The following is a 22,338-nucleotide window of genomic DNA, read 5'->3' as shown; positions in this document are numbered from 1 at the left end:
GGCTCGATGTTTGTGGTATTAGGGTAAGTTTTAGGCATGCGGCATACCACAGTCACTCCCAAGCACATGTTCGCCGTGTCTCGAATGAATATAGTTGGCCAGGCTATATTGATCCTAGACACGACTACATAACTGCCCAGGTTTAACCGCAGTACACAACACCCATTTACTTATGTTTTGTTCTACTTGTAGTTACGGATCTCGACGGTTCGGTATACTTATATACTTTTGAAAATACTTATAGTTTGAAGATACTTTTATTTCAGAGCACTTAGGCCCTTTAGTGTTTATAGTTTTATCCCATGTAAGGTTTGGTATACTTTATTCACTATAAACAAGGGCTCTGATACCAATCTGTCACACCCCGAAAACCGAAGGCGGAAACATTTTCGGGGTTGACTCCACGTTGAGTATCAAATCCAATGCACATAGTAAGTAAAGTAAAACAACCATTACATTACATATAGAAAAGTTTTACATTTGTTTCAAAAGTAAAGTTATATAGTTGTGATACATAGTATATATAAGAACAAAACGAACTGGTCTTCTGCGCACTCCAACCTGGAACAAAATGATCTTCGGGTACCTGTTCTAACGCTGTGGAGTGTTACGGAGGATATACAGTGTACAAGTTTTATGTTTCAAAAGTTCTAATGTCATGCTTTTAACTGATAAAATGTGGAAACCATTTGTGAAATATATAAAACATAACAGTTTATAAGCCCATTTCACAAAAATTATGTTTACGTGATCTGCAAGTTCAAACGGTTATCAGTTGTATCAATCAGTGTTAGAAGCATATAAAATGTGAAACACACACATGAAAACAGGTTTTGAGTACAAGTAATCACTTGTACTTTGCTTGTGTTCCCCCTGAAAACAGTGAAAAAGGGTAGGGGTATGAACTCACCAGGCGAGGAAATGCGACGGTTTCGGACACTAAACGTTGGTTCGGGGCTTTATTACTCGTAATGTTCCTATGTAAAATGAAATAATGTCCATATATATCTAATTAGATTTACAATACTAATTAGATGGAATATTACACTCCAATGAGCTAAAACACTTCAAAACGAGTGTTTGGAGTGACCCGGGTGACATCTACGGACTTGAAATGAAGCGAGGGACTTGGCATTTGAGTTTACTCCTCAAGAGTAAACTTCCTAATGGAGTTTGCGGCCATATATACCCTATATACATGAGTTCACGGCCGTGAACTCATGTTTGGGTGATTTTGAGTGTTAAATGGCTTATATGGACATGGGGAATGCTAGAATGGATTTTTCTAATGCCATGGATTGAATTGAATCAACATATACATCACATATGGGAGTTCACGGCTATAAACTTGGAGTTTACGGCCGTAAACTCTCCCATGCTCAAACCATATTTAATTTGTGATGTTTAGGGCAATCACATGTGATTCTAGTTAATTTTCCAAGGCTTGGGGTGAATTTAGGGCATCAAACAACACACAATTAGGAGTTTACGGCCCTAGAGCATGTTCTATGGCCGTAAACTCTCATATGTAAGGTTTTGTTATGTTTAAGGTCTCCAAACTATTTTTAGATGGTTCTAGGATTTACCATAAGGCTATTGGTTAAGTTACAAGGCATTCTAACATGTAAACATGAGTTTACTCCCCATGTTTGAGGGGTTTACGGCCCAAGAACATACCTTGGCCGTAAAATCATGTTAATCCCTCAAAATTAAAGTTTAAGGTGTTCCAAGTCCGGGTTTGTAAGCCTTAAGGTCATATCTAAGTCCCAACAATGATATGGAAGGGTTAAATTGCTCAAAAACCCCATTTTTATGTGTTTACGGCCCAAGCATGCTCCTTGGCTGTAAACACATGTTCCAGGTCCTAATTCAAACTTTAAACATAGATTTGAAGGCTTTAGAGGTTGAATAACAAGCTAGGAAGGTTACCTCTATGATTTGGAGCCTTAAATCTTTGATTTTGGACCTTGATCTAGGATGAGGAGAGAGGTTAGAGAGAGAGAGAGTAGTGAGATGAAGAAAAAGCTTCAAATGAAGGCTTAGAACACTTTAAATAGTGTTTGGGATTTGGACACGGTGAAATTCTACCCGATACCGGCTTTACACTGGGCTTTTGGTCGCACCCAGCCAAGTTGCCGTAACCCGATATGATTGATTCTAGAATTATTCCGATCACTAATATGGGGTGTTAAAATTATTTCTAAATGTATCAGGACACCCATTAAGTCATTTTAGATACATGCAATTTAATGACTTAATTAAATGACGAAATCGGAATCGAATTTGAAAACGACGATTGGTTGATCGAATTGGATTACGAAAAGAGTTACAAACAATGATACGGAATTTCGGGTTTTTACAGCCCCTGGGGTGACACCAATATTCCAGATCGAAAGAGCAGTCCCGTGGTTCAACCCCCGGTAGTCTCGTTGCCTAGCTTTTAGTGGTCGTGCTGCTCATCTATCGCTAGCAGCTCGGTGCTCAGTTCTCAGCGGCCCTGATGACCAGCCCTTGACGGAGGTCTCGCTATGCACCACTTGACGGTAACTACACTATCCAGCTAAGTAGCATCCCCGCATAGCCCTCGACAAACAGTCAAGACACTGAAGCATCATTTATTAGTACGACTAGCGATGTAGCAAAGCATCAGGTACCATTCCGCTTTAACCCAGACTTATCACACAAGCTAGACACATAGATTGTAGGGTGCTACACCTAATCATGCGAGGTTCAGTATCCTTGCGTTGAGTGGCCTGGCTTCTCAGCCCGACTCCATTATAGCAGCAAGCTCCGCATGCGAGGTTCGGTACCCTCGCCTTGAGTCGCCTGGCTTCTCGGCCCGACTCCATTATAGCGGCGTGCTCCGCACACAATTCCCTCGCCTCGAGTCGCTTAGCTTCTCAGCCCAACTCCATTATAGTGGCAAGCTCCGTATGCAAGGTTCAGTACCCTCTCCTTGAGTCGCCTGGCTTCTCAGCCCGACTCCATTATAGCGGCGTGCTCTGCACGCGAGGTTCAGTACCCTCGCCTAGGGTCGCCTGGCTTCTCAGCCCGACTCCATTATAACGGCGCGCTCCACACGCAAGGTTCAATACCCTCGCCTAGAGTCGCATGGCTTCTCAGCCCGACTCCAACGGCATGCTCCGCCAACAAGGCTCTAAGGCTTGCAACCTTTGCATATATGATTCCATGCGATGCTCTCCCGCGTGATATATCTACGATCGTTGGCAGTCAAGCCTGATCCATCCCACGCGATGCTCTCCCATGTGATATATCTACGATCGTTGGAAGCTAAGTCTGATCCATCCCACGTGATTCTCTCCCATGCAATGTATCTACAATTGTTGGCAGCTAAGCCCGATCTGTTCCACGTGATGCTCTCCTGTGTGACATTTCCATGATTGCTAACTGCCAAGCCCAAAACATTCTCCTAAGGCATGCAACATAAGTCGCGCATCATAGTGCCCCATAACTCGTGCATCACAAGCCTATTCTATGCCTAACACTGCATTCTCGGTGTTTCCTCTCTCATAGTCATCATGTTTTCTTGTGCTCAAACGATCAATGAAGTGTTATCCACATTACAACTTGCTATAATGAGGTTACTCTCCAGCAAGAAGGTCATCCCGACAGCGGCCCTGCTACCTACTACCTTTCAGCATCTCTGTTTCCTGGCTCTCGGACACGTTCTTGCCATGCAACCTTACCTGTAGCCTCGTCGTGTACCCCACAACATCTCTATTTCCTGGTTCTCAAAAATGGTCTTGCTATGCAACCTTACCTGTAGCCTCGCCGCATACCCTACAACATCTCTGTTTCCTGGCCCTTGGAAACGGCCTTGCTGCGTAACCCCACCTATCGCCTCGCTGCGCACCCTACAACATCACTGTTGCCTAGCCCTCGGAAACGGTCTTGTTGCGCAACCCATACCTCTAGCCTCACCGCTCATCCCTTAGCACCTCTGCTGCCAGGCTCTCGGGAACAATTTTACTGCATATTTCCTACCTATAGCCTTGCTGCCTGTTCCTCAAGAATTCTGTTGTCTGGATATCGACAATAGTCTCACTATGTGACCCTCGCTAGCAACCTAATCGCTCAGCTCTCAGAATCTGTGCCACTTCTATTATGGTCAGCAACCTTACGGTTTATTGGTTCGACGACATAGTCTGACGCGGCTACCTACGCTCCCCACATTTGTCTGTGGGGAATCCATCTAGGTGTAGCCCAAGCAAGAAATACCTCCAAGATGGTTATTAATGCAGATTATGTAGATGGTTTTTTTGTTATTCCATTTTCGCGTAACTACAACAACACCTGTGCCGAATAACAGTCTTGGAGACTGCATGGCGAGGTTACGCTTCTTAGCTACCCCGGTCCGACATTTTATCGACATTAGTGTTGCAAAACATTCTTCATTAACCTCGCACTCCTCTAAATGAAGGAGTATCAAGTCAGCTCAAGCTGCATAAGCAATGTTTGGCTCATCGCACAACCCCACGACTCTCGTGAGCGAGGTTTGGTCGTTCTCTCTATTATTTAATTTATTGGTGCTTTGTCTAGTCTGATCCGATTGTCAGCAAACCAATCGCATCAGACTAGGGGGACTTGACGACGCACAATTTATATGACTAAGTCCAGTCCGATGTCATTGTGCGCATACCAATAACACTAGACTGGGGGGACTTGATGATATATGGTCCATTAGCATGGCCCAGACCGCTCTAGCGCGCTAGCCTGGCCTGGCGCGCTCCTGCCAACCTTTTCGGGGACTCCCTTGCTAGCCTCATTGGAGACTCTCCTGTTAGTTTATATGACTAGTCCAGTCCGATGTCATTGGCCATTTACCAATAACACCAGACTGGGGGGGACTTGATGATATATGGTCCACTAGCATGGCCTAGACTGCTCCAGCATGCCAGCCTAGCCTGGCACGCTCCTGCCAGCCCTGCCTGGCGCTCCTTTGATAGCCTTGCTGGGGACTCTCCTGTCAGCCCGGCCTAGCGCTCCCTTGACAGCCTTTCCTGGGGCGCCCACGCTAGCCCCGCCCGGCGCCTCCGGGCGGCCTTGCCCAATTCCTTCTTAGTTGGGCCTGAATTAGGCTGACCCAAGGCCTGACCTAGTTCCCCTTGACCTAATTGTCCCCTATATAATGAATAGTATCTCCTCCATGGAGAGGGATATTCCCCCATGGCTCAGCCGCCACACTATACTCCGGCCGAGTGGCTCAGCCGCCACCCACCGCCGTCAGCCACCATACACCACCACCAGCACCAAGATGGTTCTCTCCAGCAATGGAGGACCATCTCAGATCTATCAGTTGATTTGTGTTGATCGTCGGAGTCCGCTCCCAGGGCACAATCCCTGGGACGGCTCTAACACATCTCTCTGATTGTGATTAGCAGATCATTGCCGCATCAGAAGACCAGAAGAATCGCCGGAGGTCCAGGTCGCATCAATGCCAAATTCTCCAAGTGCGATTTCTGGTTACGAGAGGTCCATTTCTTTGGGCATCTTGTTAATCGGAATGGTATATTGGTCAACCCGACCAAGGTTGAGGCGGTGATGAGTTGGAAGGTGCCAAAATCCGCCACCGAGATCAGAAGTTTTCTGGGATTGGCTGGTTATTATCGGAGATTCATCAAGGATTTCTCCAAGATTGTAGTGCCACTTACCAGGTTGACCCGAAAGGGAGTTGTTTTCTCATGGGGTCCAGAGAAGCAAACCTCGTTTGAGACTCTTCGCCAGAGATTGTGCGAAGCTATGGTGTTATCTCTTCTAGTAGGAGTGGAGGATTTTGTGGTATACTGTGATGCATCGATATAAGGGTTGGGCGCGGTGCTTATGCAAAGAGGACATGTGATAGGATATGCATCAAGGCAACGGAAGCCTCATGAGGCAAGGTATCCCACTCATGATCTGGAGCTGGGGGCAGTGGTGTTCGCTCTCAAGATCTGGCGTCACTACCTGTATGGGGTTCTATGTAGTATATACACGGACCACAAGAGTTTGAAATACTTAATGGATCAGCCCAACCTGAACATGCGCCAGAGGAGATGGTTGGATGTAGTGAAGAATTATGATTGTGAGATCCTATACCACCAATTCAAGGTGAATGTGGTAGCCGATGCACTGAGTCGTAGAGCGGAAAGCGCCCCGATTCGAGATATGTGTATGAGGATGACGGTGATGACCCCGGTGTTAGATACCATCCAAGGGGCTTAAGCAGAGGCGGCTAGACCAGAGAACCGCAAGAAGGAGCGAGTAATTGGGCATATATCTGAGTTTGTGACTGATAGTCGGGGGTTTATGACTTATCACGGGCGGATCTCGGTGCCTTATATAGGTGGGGCACGTGGTGTTTTGATGGAGGAGGTGCATAGATCGAGATTTTCGATCCATCCCGGGGCCACTAAGATGTATTTGGATTTGAAGAGAGATTATTGGTGGCCTTGCATGAAGAGGGATGTTGCATGGGTCGTAGAGAGGTGCTTGACCTGTCGTCGGGTTAAGGCCGAGCACCAGCAACCACATGGCAAGTTGCAGCCACTTGAGGTTCCCCAGTGGAAGTGGGAACAGATTACTATGGATTTTATCACCAAGTTACCAAGAACCTCAAGAGGTGTCGATGCAATCTGGGTGATTGTAGATTGGTTGACGAAGAGCGCTCACTTCCTTGCTATCAGTAAGAGTTCTTCTGCAGAGAAGTTGGCAGAGGTATACGTGAGAGAGGTGGTGTCACGGCATGGGGTGCCGATCTCGATTGTGTCCGATAGAGATGTGCGTTTCACTTCCAGGTTTTGGAAGAAGTTTCACGAGGATCTGGGTATAAGATTGCATTTCAGCACTGCTTACCACCCTCAGACCGACGGTCAGAGTGAGCAGACTATTCAGATGCTCGAGGACATGCTTCGTGCATGTGTATTGGACTTCGGAGGGAGTTGGGACACGTATCTGCCTTTGCCTGAGTTTTCCTATAACAACAGCCATCATTCGAGTATTGGTATGCCTCCCTTCGAGCTGTTGTATGGAAAGAGGTGTCGGACTCCCATTTGTTAGGGATAGGTAGGACAGCGGGTGATGGGTAGTATGGAGATAGTGCTCTATACTACTGAGCAGATTCAGCAGGTTAAACAGAGGTTGCTGACGACTCATAGTCGTCAGAAGAGCTACACGGATAAGCGTTGCTCAGATCTTGAGTTCGAAGTTGGTTATTTCGTTCTCCTGAAGGTATCACCTTGGAGAGGTGTGATTCGGTTCAGGAAGAGAGGCAAATTGGGGCCTCGTTATATTGGTCCATTCAGAGTGATCGCGAGGGTAGGCAGGGTAGCGTATCGTTTGGAGTTACCTGCAGAGTTGGGTCAGATTCATGATACCTTCCACGTGTCTCAGTTGAGGAAGTGTATTGCCGACGAATCGACATTGGTACCATTGGAGGATATTCAGGTGGATGCGAGCCTGAATTATGTTGAAAGGCCAATTGCGATACGGGATCGAAGTATCAAGGTTTTGAGAAACAAGCAGGTGTCCTTGGTGCAGGTTCAGTGGCAGCATCGGAAAGGGTCCGAGCTGACATGGGAACCGTAGATCGAGATGCGAGAGCAGTACCCAGAGTTATTTGCAGAGCGAGACTTCGAGGGCGAAGTCTGATTCTAGTGGGGGAGAATTGTAACAGTCGGAGTTTGGGTATGTAATTTTTTTAGTTTGGATTTTTTTTTAGGGGGGGGGACTCGATGAGTTGGTGCCTCAACTCGTCGAGTAGAGTCTTAGCTGTTGACGCGGTTTTGCGACCGGACTCGACGAGTCGGGTATCTGACTCGCCGAGTCGGTGCTGATTAGGAAAACCCTAATCCTCGGGTTTAGGGATCCTATTTAAAGACCTTTATGGCCTTCATTTGCGGCCACCCAGTTCCAGAGAAACCCTAGAGAGAGTGAGGAAGGCTTGAGTGCAAAGGAGGGCTTATAATCTTCATTTTGGGGTGATTTTGCTAAAGGAAGAAAAGAGGATTCATCTAGAACGCGAAGGGAGCTTGGATTGGAGCTAATCATCTTGAGATATTGTCTTTGAAGGTATAATTCTTTCCATTTCATGTTCATATGGTGGATTTCATAGTTTTAGGGTTTTTCCTTCTTAATTTTATAAGATCAAGTGAGTATGAGGTCCCTTTGGTATGATTAACATCAGATCTGGACCATGAGAGGTCCCTAGAGCCATTATCTTCCAGCTTTTTTGCAAGCAAATAAGGATTTGGAGACTAGGTTGCCATTTTTAGTGTTATTTCTCCATTTGAGGCTTGTTATGGGTTGCATGCACATAAAGGTTGCACCTTTACGTGAATTTTGAGTTTTTAAGGGTTAGATCTATTATTTGGTTAAGCAGACCTGACCTCAGGAGGTAGTTTGAGTGAGTCCATGGAGGAAACTCGTCGAGTCCATATGTAGACTCGACGAGTCGAATCGGGTTGCCCCGGGGTCTAACTTCAGTGGTGACCCGGTGAGTTTGGGGGGGTGACTCAATGAGTCGAGTGAGGCTTAAAAAAGGGAAGAGTCTGTGGGAACGATGGGACTTGCCGAGTCATCGTATGCACTCGACGAGTCTGGTCAAAATGGACAGTTGACTTTTAGAGTTTGTCAACAAGTGGGCCTTTGGGCCTGTAGAGGGGTAGAACGGTCTTTTACCCTTCTAGGGATTTTTATGAGAGAATATCCAATTTGGTGGAGAGACATTTATTTAGTGTAATTTATTATTGTGACTAGGCAGAGGCTAGGCCGGTATTTCTGAGTTCGAGATTTTACCGAGATTTCCAAGGTGAGTCTTCTCACTATATTTTACCTAGAGTGGTAACTAGAGTTATATGACCGAGTATCTTGTATGTTATTTATGTGATTGTGATGCACTGCATTATTTCTATGTGATTTATGCTGTGTATGTTCCAGAGTTAGAACCGGAAGGTTCACAGAGTTAGGACCAGAGGGTCCACATAGTTATAGCCTCGAGTGGCTAATATGTGTTATATGTGGTATTTTGGGGAACTCACTAAGCGTTTATGCTTACAGTGTTTTGTGTATGTGTTTCAGGTACCCGTGATGATCGCGGGAAGGCGTCAGCATGATCTGTACACACTCGTGGAGTTTTGTTTATGTGATTCTGGGACATGTTTTTACTATGATGACAGTGGATACATAATGTTTGATATTAATTTATGAATGAAAGTATGTTTTAAAAATCAAAAATTTGTTTTGAAAAATCCGCGGTGTTACAAGACGTGGCCCATAAGACTCAATTTTCCATTCACCCAGGGGCGCGAAGATGTATAGAGATCTTCGACCCGATTACTGGTGGCCCTGCATGAAGAGGGACGTGGCTTGGTACGTAGAGAGGTGCCTGAACTGTAGGAAGGTCAAGGCAGAGCACCAGAGGCCCCACAGCAAGATGCAGCCGTTAAACATTCCTTTGTGGAAATGGGAGGATATCACTTTGGATTTCATCACTAAGCTTCCTAGGACCGCACGGGGAGTTGATTCAATTTGGGTCATAGTGGATCAGCTTATCAAGAGCGCGCATTTCATACCGATCCAGGAGAGTATATCGGCCGAGAAGCTAGCTGATATTTACGTGCGCGAGGTAGTAGCACGGCACGAAGTGCCTATTTCGGTAGTGCCAGACCGAGACGTCCGTTTTACTTCTAGGTCTGGAAGCGGTTTCATGACGAGATGGGGACTCGTCTTCATTTTAGCACCACTTTCCACCCTCAGATGGACGGACGGAGTGAGAGGACAGTTCAGACTCTCGAGGACATGTTTCGGGCATGTGTCCTAGATTTCAGTGGTAGTTGGGATACGTATCTTCCATTAGCGGAATTTTCGTATAACAACAGTTACCACGCTAGTATTGACCGCCCTCCTTTTGAGATGCTCTACGGGAGGAAGTGTAGGACCCCGATATGTTGGGGCGAGGTCGGTCAGCGAGTCATCAAGAGCACCGAGGTGGTGCTCAAGACCACAAAGTTGATCTAGTAGGTTCGTAGCAGACTGTAGACTGTGCAGAGTCGGCAAAAGAGTTACACCGCCAGGAGGCGTTCGGACTTGGAGTTTCAGGTGGGTGATATGGTCCTCCTAAAGGTGTCACCCTGGAAGGGTGTTATCAGGTTTCGGAAGAGGGGCAAGTTGGGTCCCAGGTTCATTGGTCCTTTTAAGGTTTTGACCCGGGTGGGTCGGGTTACGTCTCAATTGGATCTTCCAGCAGAGCTCTGCCAGATCCACAACACTTTTCATGTTTCTCAGTTGCGAAAGTCTTTGGTGGACAAGTCAGCAACTGTACCATTGGAGGATATCTAGGTTGATAGTAGCCTGAATTATATCTAGAGACCAGTTGCGATCTTAGATCGGAAGACGAAGACCTTAAGGAACAAGGTGGTTCAGTTAGTGAAGGTGTAGTGGCAGCACCGAAAGGGTTCAAAGTGGACGTGGGAGACTGAGGGGGATATGAGGGAGCATTATCCTGAGTTATTTTCGGATTCAGCAACAGCCAACTTCGGGGACGAAGTCTAAGATAAGTGGGGGAGAGTTGTAACGCCTCATTTCTGGTAAGTAATTTAAATATGTTTTTTTTTTCAGTTTTCAAGGGGAACTAGACGAGTCAGTAGTCCGACTCGTCGAGTAGAGACGGGATTTCGAGCACATTTAAGTAGGAAACTCGATGAGTCCATATTCTTGTACTCGGCGAGTCCGCCATTCTGGGTGAAACCCTAATTTCAAGGTTTGCACCCTATTTAAACAACTTTTGGGCCTCAAGTCAGCCCCCCAACACTTCCAGAACACTCCTCTCGAAAACCCTAGCATTCCTTTTGGCTTTTTGAGTGTATTTTGTGATTCTTTGAAGATTTGGGGAGAAGAAGGAGGGTAGATCCAAAGGAGGAGAAGAAGATCCAAGATATTGAGTCCATTTCAGAGCTTTGTGAGGTACAACTCGAACATTTATTGTTTCCATGTTTGGCTCCATTAAAACCCCAATAAAGTCATTTTTGGGACATTCCTTGGCTTGTTTGTGAATAGAGAGCTTATAAGAGCGAAACGACATCAAATCTAGTAATGATCAAGCTCTAGAAGCTCAAATCCATTGCCTTTATTGAGTCAAATTCGTATACAAGCCTAGATATACACTTTTGGTCCATTTAGAGCCCTTTAAACTCTTGGATATGCATGCATGCACGTAAAGTTGGAAACTTTACGTGTAAAAACCACCCTAGGAATCCAGATCTATGAGTTGCATACGCTGGAATCGACCAAAATCGTCTGTATGGTTTTTGCATGCAAGCAACTCGACGAGTTGTTCTTCAACTCGGCGAGTTGTTCTTCAGACTCGACAAGTTGTTCATCTGAATCGGGGACTCACAGTCTAGTCGTGTTCATATGTTGAAGGAGAACTCGACGAGTTGTTCATACAACTCGGTGAGTCAGATGAAGTTGGACTTGATGATAGCATCAAAGAAAAACTCGTCGAGTCTTTGCCAAACTCGACGAGTAGAAGCGGGTAGAGGACTAGATTGGATGATAGGGGCTCAGCGACTTGACGACCCAACTCGGCGAGTCTGGTCAATTGAAAATTGACTTTAACCAGGGGTAAATAGTCATTTTACCTCGAGGACGTTTGTGTTTGTGGGATTTGTAGTCGGACAGTCCCGGAGCAGCAACCAGCCAGCGTTAGAGTTAGCATCTCAGCAGCCAGCCTTATGAGGTGAGTTTCCTTCCAGTAGGAACGGGTCTACTGCCACAATGCCGGCCCGTTTAGTTAGCAGTAGTTCTGGACCTCGGTCCGAGGTAGTAGTTAGATTGCTTGATGTCTTTGTGATTCAAGCATGTTTTGTGTTATGTGTTCCGGACCTTCGTCTGATGCAGTATGCAGTATTTGTATTCATGCTAGTTGATATGTTTATGTTATGTTATGATTCAATCAGTTTCGGACTTCGGTCCGATGCAGTCAGTTCCAGACTTCAGTTCGATGCAGTTAGTTCCGGACTTCGGTCCGATGCAGGGGACAAGGTCCCAGTCAGTTCCGGACTTCGGTCTGATGCAGTCAGTTCCGAACTTCGGTTCGATGCAGTTAGCTCCGGATTTCGGTCCGATGCAGTTTTCGGACTTCGGTCCGATGCAGAGGGCAAGGCCCTGGTTAGTTTCCGGACTTCGGTCCGATGTAGTTTTCGGACTTCGGTCTGATGCAGTGGGCAAGGCCCAATATCTGCTTTTATATGTTATTGTATGGTATGTGGTAGTTTGGGGGAGCTCACTAAGCTTCGTGCTTACGGTTTTTAGTTTTGGTTTCAGGTACTTTCGCTAGTAAAGGGAAGAGCTCGGGTTGATGGCATCGCACACACCACAACTTCAGTTTATCTTGGGATGTTTATACTCTGATAGCTTAACAATTGTTACGATATTTTGAGATACACTGTCTATGATTTTTATATGATGTTCGATGACTATGGTTTATTATTAAAGTAAAAAAAATAGACTGTATTTTTGGGATGTTTCGTTACATGAGTCAGCCAGATAGTTTTGTCGATGAAAAGTACCCTAATAGAGTGTGTAAGCTTGAGAAATCCATTTATGGATTGAAACAAGCATCTCATAGATGGAATCTTTGTTTTGATGAGAAAGTCAAAGAGTTAGGTTTTTCGAGAAGAGAGGACGAGTTCTGTGTATATTTCAATGCTAGTGGGAGCATAGTTAGCTTTCTGGTATTGTATGTGGATGACATACTACTCATAGGAAATGACATCCCAACCTTGCAGGAGGTTATGTGCTAGCTTGGTAAGTGTTTCACTATGAAGGACCTCGGAGAGGCTGCCTATATTCTTGGGATAAGGATATTGAGAGACAAGAGTAAAAGACTAATTGGACTTAGTCAAAGTACCTAAATGGAAAAGGTGTTGACACAGTTTTGCATGTAGGATTCCAAGAAAGATAACTTACCGATCCAGCACAATGCCAAACTGAGTAAAACTCAGAGTCCGAGTACAGAGGTTGAGATAGGTGAGATCAGTCGAAAACCATATGCCTCCGTTGTTGGCTCGATCATGTATGCAATGAATTATACTCTTCCTGATGTGGACCTTTCTTTGAGCATGGTCACCAGATATCAATGGGATCCTAGCAAGGCTCACTTGACTGTAGTAAAGAACATTCTCAAGTAGCTGCGGAGGACTAAGGACTGGGTCCTTACCCTCGGTGGGAGTGATGAATTGAGAGTGGTGGGGTATAGTGACACCAACTTTCAGACTAACAGAGATAATTTTCGCTCTCAGTTGGGCTGGGTCTTTACTCTGAATGGAGGAGCAATAACTTGGAAAAGTTCCAAGCAGGAGACTATAGCTGATTTAACTTGCGAATCAGAGTACATAGCAGCAAGCAAGGCGGCAAAGGAGGCAATATGGCTTAAGAACTTCATCGGAGACCTTGGAGTTGTACGAACTATAAAGGAACATATGGAGATATTCAGTGACAACGAGAGTGCAATTGCCTTAGCCAAGGAACCAAGGGATCATGGCAAATCCAAGCACATTGAAAGAAAATATCACTTTATAAGACATCGAATAGAAGGACTCCTCATGGCAAAGAGGGTATCATCGGATGAAAACCAACAGATCCCCTCACGAAGGTACTGAGTAAGGTTAAGCATTTATAGCATGTGAGGCATATTGGGCTGAAGGATGGTATTAGTTTTAATGATTAGATAGCTTTCGAAACTTGTAATAGTTGAAATGTAATTGACATTTGATGCTTAAATAAAAGGAGTTTTTTATTTACTAGTATGGTACTGTCTTATGTCAATCATTTACTATTGTTTCACTTTGCATGTTTTGACTTCGAAAATAATTATATTATTCAAACAATCCACAGTCGATCATACGTTGGAAGTAGGTATTAAAGCAAGATTGTTATAAATTTAGCTTGTAGATTTGTCTGAATTGCATTAGACATAGCAAAGTTTGCTGCAATATTCATGAGTGCTCATAAGGTCTGAGTATTAGATTAAACCCACATTCACTTGTATCACTTCATGGAATTTATCTCGAGTGACCGTGAGATGATAATATCATATAAGTCTTCAAACCAAGAGATATGAGTTATTGACTATGATTTGGTTGTGCATTAACAATACGAAACCGCTTCAGTAACTTGAAGCTATAAAACGTGTTGTTGTACACAATTTGATGAGTAGTTAGTACAAGCATATGAGTCGACGTTTATCTGTTCCTTTTAGTCATTGGAGGATTAAAAGCGATATCTTGGGCCCCTCGATGATTTACTTTTGACTTATTTGTCGAGTCCGATCAGAATTTAATTGATGTGTTCGATTAAGTTCTATGTCAAACAAACCAAAGATCAAGAAAAAAACCACTGGACAATAAGTATGACGTTGTTCCATATATTTGTCCGGCTGATATCTTGAGAACAGAGGATTATATGATCACTTATCTGAAATGGAGCGTCTCAGTTCGACATAGGCTTTTAAGAGGTACGATTGCTAGTCGGTGTTTTAAGTCTTACTTACAGTTATAGTTATTAGACTTATACAAGTGGGAGACTGTTGGATTTAGTGTCTAAGCCGATAACTATAATTTGTATGTACTTGACCCGAGAGTAGCATGGTACATTTGGGTTGCATGGCACCAGAACAATTTGTAAGGATGGACTTTTGGGAATAGGATATTTTTGATTTATTAATATATTATAAGTTTTAATATATTAATATGAAATCATATTATTTAATTAGTATTGATCAAGAATTAATTTTGTGATCAAAAGAGACTAATTAAATATACTGGGATTGATTGTGAAAATCATTCATTCTTATAAAGTGGGCTTATGATCCTTAGTTCTTTATGTTGGGCTAAACCCATGTGGTGACCCATGGATACTCTATGGAGGGCTTGCATGGTGTAACCCTAGTTGTGTCACACTATATAAGGAACCTCATGGCTACCAAAATTGGCACCTAAGAGATACACAAGAGTGTTATCCAATTTTGTGAGTGCAAGTAACCTCCTCTCAAGTTCCTCCATTGTTGGTGGTGTTGAGAGATGCATTTGAGGCATCACACTTGGGGTGCTAGGCTCTTAAAGGCTTAAGGTTTCAAAGCTACAAAAAAGGTAAGCCATCTAACTTTATTTTTGTAATGTATATACTCCATAGTATGCTAGTTAGGGTGATACCTTGGAAAATTGAAACTTTGCATGTATAATAGAGAAAACATAGATCCAAGATATCTAGGGTTGCATGTACACCTTAGGAGTGTTAGAATGCTTAAAACCCTTCAGGTTTGGGTATGTAGGTGTGAGTGTGGGTATGGATGTGGGGTAGGTGTGTATGTGTATGGGCAATGTAGGTTATATGTCATAAGCCATAATGAATAAGACTAAATCATAAACCATAAGTTATAAGCCATATGGCATAAGGTATAATTAATAAATTGTAAGCCATACACCATAAATTGTAATTCATAACTCTTAATCTACAAGTCTTAATTTTTAATCCATAAGACATAAGCTATAAGCATAAACCATATGGCTAAGCGCTAAGAGCCCTAAGCCATAAGTCGTAATCCATAAGCCTTAAGCATTAAGCCATAAGCCATAATCCCTAAGCCATAAACCTAAGCCCTAAGTGAAACCTTTGATCCTTAAGCATAATCCCTAAATCATAAATCACAACATATAAGCCATTAGGTATAGGCCTTAAGCTAACCATAAGTCATAAGTCATAAGCCAAAAGCCATAAACCTAATTCTTAAGCCATAAACATTATGCCTCAAGTCATACATCATAAGCCATAAACATCATGTCCCAAGTCATACACCCACATACGCCTAACTACACACCATTTATCCATACCCACCAAAGTACTCCCTCCTACACATACACCCACAACCCACCCTTAAATGTTAAGTGTCACCCATTCCCCACCTCATCTCCACCCACTTTATATAATCCTACCCTTACCAATACCATATATATCAACCTACACCCTATAATCCTATCCTCACCAATACCCTCTATATCCACCCACCTCATCTCCACCCATACACTATAATCCTACACTCACACCTTACCCTGGTGTTTTTATTTATTAGTTGCAAATATTTGGAAAATATATCTTTTAATTTATAAATTATATGATAATAATAGTATATATTTTTATATTAATTTTTTCTATAGTAACATATTTATTATTTCGAGTCTTCCTCCACCGTACTATATTTTGTTTAAAATGACAAAAAATTGAGTCATTCATCCAATAATAAAATACTTATATTAAGTTTTAAGTTTTAAATTTTAATTTAATCTCATCTCTAAAATACTTTTAGTTCCCTCCATGTCATTTTAACCAAATTAAATTTCCCTCTTTACCCTTGCCTACCAAATTCTAACTTATCCAGACTATTTATCACCTGTTGAATTCATCTACCGCCCCACATATCTCTCGACCGCCAAATCGAGCTAGACCTAGATCACCCCAATAAAGAATATTACCTTCCTTACTATTCCATTCAACAACCTCATGCCAAGCTTCGTTTGTAACCATTCAAGTATCCATTAATATATATATATATATATATATATATATATATATATATATATATATAGAAAGAGAGAGAGAGAGAGAGAGGTTCAAATGTTTTTGACAACTATTGTGTGCATGAATGCACCAATAGGAATTTAGGAAAAAATAAATAATTAAATAAATCACTTAAGGGTATTATAGTAATCTTTGCATATTTAATTATGGTATATAATTAATATATTTAATCTCCAGATATCAAAGTCAAACCTGGTAGAAATTGGAAGGCAACTAAGGCGGCTATTTTTTTAACCTAGTAAAAACCTACTAATACGCATCCTTCTATTCAGTTGCATCATAACCTATTTCTCTTCCTCCATCTTCTTTGTTTTTCCCCTCGTCGATTGCATATCCGCCTCCATCTTGGACCCAAAAAGGCATCAATGGCGTCGTCAGACTTCCGATCTCCACCTCCATGTCGATTTCATCCTTGATTCAGTTCCGCCACCAACTACTGTCAATCCCGTTTTCTCGAGATTATCTGGAGCTTCCGAAATCCAAGCAATTTCAGGAACAGGAGATGATGTTCGGATTCGGGTTTCACCCAATTTCAGGAACAGGAGGTGTAATACAAATGCACATGAAAATCCTAGAGGTAAGTTTTTCTAACTAATCTTTACCCAAAATACAATTGAAACAACCATTCACCACATCTTTCTAAAGTCTCTATTGTCATCACGACCATCTGTTACTTCCCGATAAAAGAGTGACCCACCATCACCATTTTTTGTTCTAGTCTGCATATAAAGCATCATTTTTCTGCAATAATGGGTTGAAGTTGTGTGGGGTGATTTTTGGGATATTAATCTGAGATGATTTTCTCATAATGATTTTCACAATTTTCTTTTGGGGATTGATTTTTAAACTATATAGATGTCACTCCCTTTATGATGTTGCAAATTTATAGTCTGTGCTAATTCTTTTTTGACATTAGGAGCATTTCCAAGGTCAAAAAGACAAAAATAAAAAATAAAAAAATAGAGTCGTTCAGATATCAATACATTGACACACAGAAACTCGGGTTTTAAGTTCAATTTTCATCTCATATGGCCTTCCACAACCTTTTAGCTTGTTTTATGATAATGTCTAACAAGTGTTTGTAGAAATGCCTGAAAGAGAATCTAGAGAATCTAACATTGTGGTATGCATTCTGTCAGAATTACTAGCAACACATGTTTTATGTAGTTGTTTAAAAAGATAATTAATTTGTCTCTGTATTATTTTGGTTCAATTTGTGATTTTGAATTCCAATTTCTATTATCCCTCGTTATTGTTCATTTGGAATCTAAAATTATATTAGCAATAAATATAATACTTTTGAATGTATTCTGTGTATTCTGTCAGAATGTATTCTGCCAGAATAAAATCTATATATTCTGCCAGAATATATAACGTGATAGTTAATTGCAAGTAACATATTTTTAACCATTATTAGTTTTGTTGTATTTTTTATAGGAATGGCTGGAAGAATTTGCTGAAGACATAATAGGAATAATTTGAAGAATGAATAAATTTTGATCATACTCATGATTTAAGAATGTTGTTATTTTTTAAGAATTTTATTCAATTTTGTTGATATTCTTTTAGAATATGTATAATTATATTAAAATGTATAAGACTTTTAGTCTGTAAAAATATGTATGAATTTGTATTTAAGTTTGAATGAAACAATATTCTGCCAGAATAAAACCGCAAATTTATTTACTAGTTTATTGTTGACTTTTTGTCATTCTGATAGAATAAAGTCGGTTATTAGTAAAAATAATATTAAAATTTAATTAGAATTAATTTAAAATTTTCAGATTATTTAAAAATAAGGGAATTAATGATCCCTTAAAATCCAAAAATTTCCTTTTTTAAAGTAGGTTAATTGACCAAAATACCCTTTTGCTGAAATTTGTGTGATTATATGATACATGCTACCCTATTGTAATATCATAGACCATCAGATCATAATTGTTGATTCTATTCATCCGATGGTCCAGACCTGTGCATTCTGGCACACAATAGTTATTAAAAACAAAATAACCTAAGCCTATATATATATATATATATATATATATATATATATATATATATATATATATATGTGTGTGTGTGTGTGTGTGTGTGTGTGTATATATATATATATATATTGTTATTAGTAAAGCGTGATCGATTGATTCAACACTTTTTATTGGGACGATTTTCTTGACATCTCCCTGAAGTTAACGGAGGCTACTGGTGCCATTGTCGGTGTAAATGTTCTTTTCCTCTTATCCTTTCTAATTTTGGATTGATTTTTTGACGTTTCTTCTTCTATTCGTGTGAATTAACTCGTCCGATCTACTAGAAGTTTTATAATCCGAAAAAAAGTTGTTACAATTGTGTCTTGTGTACTTTCTACACTGTGAATGCTAACATTTTACACATTTGAGTCATTTTTGTTTGTTCCCTAGTGATGATGATTCTTGATTTTAGTTGTGTCTAACTAAATTCCATCTGCATGAGCAACATTCTTTCACAATATGCTTCAAATCAAATCCTCAAGAGCCTTGGAACTAGAATATATATTTATTTTTGTTGGATAGTCTTCCTATCATGTTATATACCTTTGTATTTGCCAAGGTTCTAAATGGCGTGAGGCGTGGCGTGGCGGCAAGGCCAAGCCTCAAGTTTACGAGCCATGGCGAGCCACGGCGTTTTTCAAGGCGTGATGTAAGGCGGCGATTTTGTATTAATTTAAAATTATATTACCACATAAATATAAATTTATATTAAATATAACTACTTATTAGAAGTGTTAGATCAATAACTAATAACAAAAAGTCAACAAAAACCACAATACTTGTATCTCCGATTTGAAAAGACATAACGAAGAGAAAAAAAAATTGTGTCTCAAATGAAAAAACACGCGCGATAACACGCCATAACGCGCCATGGCGCGCCATATCACGCCTTGCCACGCGTTACGCCTAACAGCAACGTTATGAAGCTTTTCGTAACGGCGAAGCCACGCCTCACGCCATGGCGCGCCTTGGCGCGCGCCATGGTGCGCCTTTTAGAACACTGGTATTTGCTATTAAAGGGCATGATAAGTTAAGAAAAAGGCTAGAGGTATACTATGAATTTATTTTATTTCTGGAATGTTTTTACATATTCACTAACTTTATAAAATTTCATATCCTAAAACAAATCACACTAGTATTTTGACTATTTTGTGTCTAGATAGCTCTGGTGGAGTTAATTTGTAGCTTATTTGTAACATCATGGATAGGGGTAGTGAAGTATCATGGCTATAGACCGTGTGCAAGGCTTAAACATGTTAGTTATTGATTATTTGCATTCAATGTAGGTTTTTTTTATCATAATTAGCAGTGTTGCAAATATCGGCCTAGGCGGCCGATTAATCGGCGCCTAGGCGCTTGGCGGTCCTCCACCGTTGACGTTTATAGCTAATCGGACCCTATTATCGGACGTGGTCAAAATCGGTCAAAGACGGAGATTATCGGGTGTAGGCGGGCCTAGGCGCCCTAATCGGTATATAAAAAAAACTTTATGGGCAAAAGTGTCAAATTGTTAGAATTGCTACTAAGGTTCTTCTCACTCCATCGCATTCATTTCTTTTCTTTTTTAAAATTCTCTCTGTAGTCTGAAGGAATGAAAGAAAGCATGAACTGAAGCTTCTAAAACGACGCCATCTTCTTCTTCGATGTCATCTGTCCCTCATCTGACACCGTCTTTTTCTTCCATTCATGTCGTCGCAGTCTGTCAATCGTCATCCTCGAAGCTAAACCAGTCTTCGCCTTTTGAAGCTTCTACAACAGTCGCTGCCTCCTATGTAACATCCCGTTTAAAATATATGGATTTAAATAATAAACTCGGGAACCCCGAGAAATAATAACTAGCTGAGAGTTGGTTTCGGGAAGCCAAACGACAAGATTTGAATCTCTAGGGGTTAAAGTGTGATTGTGGGACGTAATTTGTAAAGATTTTCATAAGTCAAGGGCTGATTGGTAACATTTTGGACTTGGATTGTAAGGATCTTCAGAAGGAGGGGTTAAATGGTAATTTACGGATCTTAATTGAGAATATTTTTTAGAGGGAGGGGTTGTCTTGTAAATGTTGGACTTGTAATGAAAAGGATTATTAGAAACAAGGGTTTAAAGGGTAAATTAGGGTTTTGTTTTGAAAAAAAAGGAAGAGAGGGACTAAATATGTTATTATGGAAATTTGTTCAATGGATCGGGTATTTAATCTCTTTACCCTTCACCACCTAAAACCCTAACCCTACCTTAATACTTCAGCCGCCAACTTCACCATCCTTACACCCCTCTCTCTAGTCGCCGTTAATGGTGAACCACCACAAGCTCGGATCCATTGCTGCATCGTTGGCGTCGAAGTCAGAACCACCGTAGCCACCGCCATGTCAACAACCACTGCCGTCATCTTTTAGTGGAGGCTGAAGACGGAAATCAATGGGGTGCGCCATTTCAGTCATGAGTAGGGAGGATTGTGTCTCTGTCGGTTGGGTTTGAGCATCGCCATCACCACCTCGTTGCCGGAGGTCGAGGGTAAACAGAAGGCCGTCGTGAAAGACAACGAGAGTCGGCTTTCGCCATCGGGAGGGATTGCTTCTTCATTTCCCCTGATTTTCAGGCACCACTGTGGAGGTGGTTGTGTTAGGACTCAAGCCCGGCGTGTAATCGTGTGAGTGGATGTGCTGATGGGTTGGGAGCAGGTGGAAACGCCGCCACCACAGCGAGGTGGTGGCTATCGTCGTCGTCACCGCTGCTACTGTCGTTTTGGTGTTGCTGTTGCTGCCATGAGCCGCGGGGGGATGGTGGATGGACCTTTTGAGCAAATAAAGAGCATGTAGGTGTATGGTTTTGTTGTGTAAGGATTTGTTGGCTGGGAAAAACCAAGAACAACCACCACCACCTCCATGAGGTGGTGGTTGTCGCCATGCACCACCATGGGTGTGTGTTTCTTAGTGGTTGTGTGTGTTTATTTGAAATTCAGCCTTTGTAAAGTGTAACTAGAATTTGTGTTAATGAAAAGAAACCCTAACCACCACCGTGAGGTGGTAGCTGCCGCCTCCTGCTGCCACCCGCCGCCGTGTCAGGTGGCGGTGTGCTTGCTTTGTTGTGATTGACCCGTTTGGGGAATGCTTGGCCAAAGTGGGCTCAATGAAGCCCTAATGGGTCCAAGGAAACCATAATTGATCTACTACAACCCTAATGGGCCCAATAAGGCCCAATGTGACCTAAAGGCCCAACCAATGGACTAATGAACTAGTATTGGGTTGGAAAACCCTAATAGCATAAAACCCTAAATTATGGAAATCGATCGGCACACATACACGCGGGAATTATTTAATAACTTAAGATATTAAATAATAATCATTGGAAAATTAATCTATGGCAATAATGGACTTAATGGATTAAGTCCTTGTCGAATTGAGTCATTATTGGATTAAGTCCTTAATGGGTTAAGTAAGAAACACTTAACCCTAATCATCATTTCATGTGAAAACCCTAATTTTGGGATTATGGGCTTGGACTTATCGGGACCCACATTTGGGCGAATGGAAAGGAATTGTGTATTAAGCCTAAACACACCATATGACTTATTTAGTAAAGTGAGGGACTTAATGGATTAAGTCCTTAATGGGTTAAGTGAGAAACACTTAACCCTAGTTGTCATTTTATGTGAAACCCTAATTTCACTTAGGCCTTCCTATAG

The sequence above is a fragment of the Lactuca sativa genome, chromosome 6, assembly GCF_002870075.4.
Source record: "Lactuca sativa cultivar Salinas chromosome 6, Lsat_Salinas_v11, whole genome shotgun sequence".
Taxonomy (NCBI): domain Eukaryota; kingdom Viridiplantae; phylum Streptophyta; class Magnoliopsida; order Asterales; family Asteraceae; genus Lactuca; species Lactuca sativa.
Note: the sequence above shows the minus strand (reverse complement) of the source record.